Below are 3,773 nucleotides of genomic sequence, written 5' to 3'. Positions count from 1 at the left end.
TTCTGGTGGCGGCACCTTGACTGCTCTTCGAGGAACACTCCTACTCCCATAAGATCAACTTAGGGGGGACTAAGTGCCATCACAATCCCCAACAAGGCGGGGGTGAGGGTAGAGCTCTGAGCCAACCTAGGCCAATCTGGGCTGTGAATCTTGAGTTATAAAGGCTGGAAAACCACAGAACTCATTGACCAAATTGTTCTTATGTTTCCCATCCCTGGATCTCTTACTCTGGTTTCTGGTCTTTCCAAGACCTACTTGTTGTATTTAACTCAGATCCAATGACAAACCACATGTCCTTTATAAAGCACATCCCAAATCAGTTTTTGTTGTTTTCTGCCAAAGGCTGAGCTCAGCTTCCTCTTCCATGACGTTTTCCTCTCGTCCCACCTCCTTTGCATTCATTGCTCCCTCCTTGTTTGCTAACCCCTCTTCTCCCTGGACACATGTAGGAATATGTGACACTTTCCTGCTCAGTTTTCTTGGCCAATCTGTCTCGTAATAAACCCATGGTGTTACAAGAGGCAATGAACTCTTAGCAATCTAACTAAACTGGTTAGTTAGGCAGCAAGTCAGGAGGAGGTAAGAGCAAGATTGTGGGTCTTTCTCAGACTAATTCCCCTCAAGTTCTTAATTCTGTCCTAGACAAGGTGTGGAGGCGTAAACAGCTGAAGGACCAGAAGGAAACACACAGATGCACAGAAACTTGGAGAATGATTTCAACGCCATTAATGAATTTCATCTCTCTGTGCAGTGGATAAAAATGTCACATAAAATTATGCGACATCCTTGTCAAGATAAAACAATTACCCTCTCACCACAGATAGGGCTGGAGAAGGAAGTGTGTTAAAATGCCAAGACTAGAAAAGAGAGGGTTTCCTACTCCTGCACAAAATGTTTCCACACATGTCACAGGAAATGCTACATTTAAATGCCATTCAGGTCCACATTTTTTTAATAAACACTATTTTTTAGAACAGTTTTAGGTGCACAGAAAAATTGTGCATAAAGTACAGAGTTCTCATAGACCCTCTCCCACCTCCCTCACCTAGAGTTCCCTGTATTGTTAACATCTTTCATATTGCAGTATATCTGCTACAATGGGTGAACCAATATTGATACATTATTACTAACTGAGTCTGTAGCTTACATTAGGGTTCGCTCTTTGTGTTGTGCATTTCTATGGGGTTTGACAAATGCATAATGTCCTGTAGCCACCATTATAGTGTCATAGAGAATAATTTCACTGCTAAAAATCCTCTGTGCTCCAACTATTCATCCCCACCACCCCCGGCAACCACGGATCTTTTTATTGTCTCTATAGTTTTGCTTTTCCAGAATGACATATAGTTGGAATCATACAGTATGCAGCCTTTTCAGCCTGGCTCCTTTAACTTAGCAATATGCATTTAAGGTCCCCATATCTTTCCATAGCTTGGTAGCTCAAAAAAAAAAAAAATCCCTATTCTAGACAGTATTTTATTCAATGAAAACCTGACTTTCTTTTGTCACCTATGTGCTGGGGGTAACTCCTTCAGGAGTTTCTTTCAGGTCACAATGATTACTTGCATGAAATAAATGAGTTGAAGCAAATATTTTTAACTGATGTAGAATAGGACTGGAACAGGACAATACAAAATGGAATGGAAAAGAGAAGAAAATATCTAAGCACATTGCACTTAACGAAAAAAAGTGTGTGTGTGCGTGTGTGTGTGTGTGTGTGTATGTGCATAGATATTGGGATGGAGTTAGATATTTTACTGTGTTTTTTTTTTATTGTTGTTTGTTTGTTTGTTTTACTATGGGACATAGTAAAAGGGTTTGCCATCTACTGCTCTAGTTCATACCTTGAAATAGTTAAAGCTCATATTGAAATCAGAGAAAATCCATTAATTATTGGTGCTGATTCAGAAAGGGCAGAGATCTTTAAGGACCATCATGCAAATAATCATTTAAAAACAATAGTATTAAACATCTATATAGTACTTACTGTTTTCTGGACCATGTTTGAAGTATTTTGAACATATTAATGTAACCAGAGTGGCAACTCTACAGGTAGGTACTATTATTACTATTTATTTTTTGCAAATAAGACACCCGAAGCACAGCGAGGAAAAGGACCTTTGCCCGAATCTCACAGCTAGCGCGCGAGCCAGGATGCAAACACAAGCAGACCATCTGTCTTCTTTAAAACAATTCAGAACTGGTCCCTGGGCAAAGTTTCATCACATCTGAAGAATAAAGGTGAAACAACATCTGGGAAGAGGAATTACTTTCTAAATTTTGTTAGAATAAGATTATCTGACTCCAGGATTCTGTAGTTTTCAAGATAATAGACCTTACCTCTCAGAGGAGGGGTAACAAACAGCTTTCATACTGGAAGAGCTCTCTCTGTTGGCAATAATATAAAGGCAAATTTTGATATGTATAGATCGGGTGGGGAAAAAAAAGTGCCACGAGTGATTGACAACGTTGGTCATAGGCACAAAATAAGAGAGTGGAGACACCTACACCCTGTATTTACATCTATTCCTTCATTAAATGATCCAGTCCTTCAGCAAATCTGCACTGAGGGTCCACTTTGCTGCTGGCGTTTTTCTGAGCACGGGGTATATAGCATCGGACAAAAGAGATACGGTTGCCATCCTCATAGATCTTATAGTCAAATGCAGAAAGACAGACAATAAAGTAAACAACGAAGATATAGATACATGTATTGCTGGATTGTCTGGAGGGAAATGAGCAGGAAACAAGGAGAGAGGACCCTGGATTGGGAGCTGTCATTTTCTCTAGGGGTGTTCTGTTTATTGTTGCTCTTACATCATTTTGCAGAAGCAAACCCTAGGTAAATAAAATGACATTTTCCCTAGTTCCAGAAGTATTTATTGTTTTCAGAGAAATCTAATCACTATAGATTTTTCCTTCAATATTTTCCAATATTCCCTCTTTAAAGGCCAATGTGGGTACCAATTAAATAGTTCTTGACAATATTAGTAAAAACAATATTCTTTTGAACTAATAAAGTTACCTGTATTTCTCTGCCTAAAAGACTGAGCCAATGCTAATTTAGTATAGATCAGGAAAAGACAAGAGTGGAGACAATCATTCTGTTCTTTTTATTGCTCCCTTTATGGATGGACTCAGGTGAACTGAGATGTACAGAGCCGCAGTCTGCCCCAGAATGAACTTTTGACAGGCTTCAAATACATTCAAGTTTCTAACTAAGCCAAAATGTAAAGAAGGACGTGAAATTCAGAGAAGATGGAATAAAAGGAGAATGAGTGAGAGACATTCCACTTTGGGGTGTGATGGGCTACTTTGCCATAAAATAAACTGGCCATTGGGAGAAACTAGGAAAGTTGGAAACATTTTTTAAAAATCTGTTTAATGGCCTTGGGGAGCTACTGAGACAGGCAGTATATGAGGGGCAAGATGCTAGAGGGATCAGAAACTTACTGGGGTGAGACTGACATTTTACTTTTTCCCTTCAAGGATTTGCAAGTTGTAAGCAGCATTGAACAAGAAGTTGAGAAGTCAAACAGAAATCCTTGCAGAAAACATATAGCAGATAGGGTTTTAGGCAGTCCCAGGAGGCTGGAAAACAAAAACATGGGATGCGTGTTTACTAAGGCAATCAGGACCTGAAGGGCCGAGTTTCGGGAAAGATGAGAAATTCAGAGGAGGCAGCATAGTTCTGTCAGCCTGATCTTCCTGATGTGGTTTGCAATGCCTCCTTTCACAGAGCGAGAAATGCAGCTGGAAGCTTCCTCACAGGG

The sequence above is a fragment of the Propithecus coquereli genome, unplaced genomic scaffold (genome assembly GCF_000956105.1).
Source record: "Propithecus coquereli isolate 6110/MARCELLA unplaced genomic scaffold, Pcoq_1.0 Scaffold81, whole genome shotgun sequence".
Classification (NCBI taxonomy): Eukaryota; Metazoa; Chordata; class Mammalia; order Primates; family Indriidae; genus Propithecus; species Propithecus coquereli.
This window is presented reverse-complemented; position numbering follows the sequence as displayed.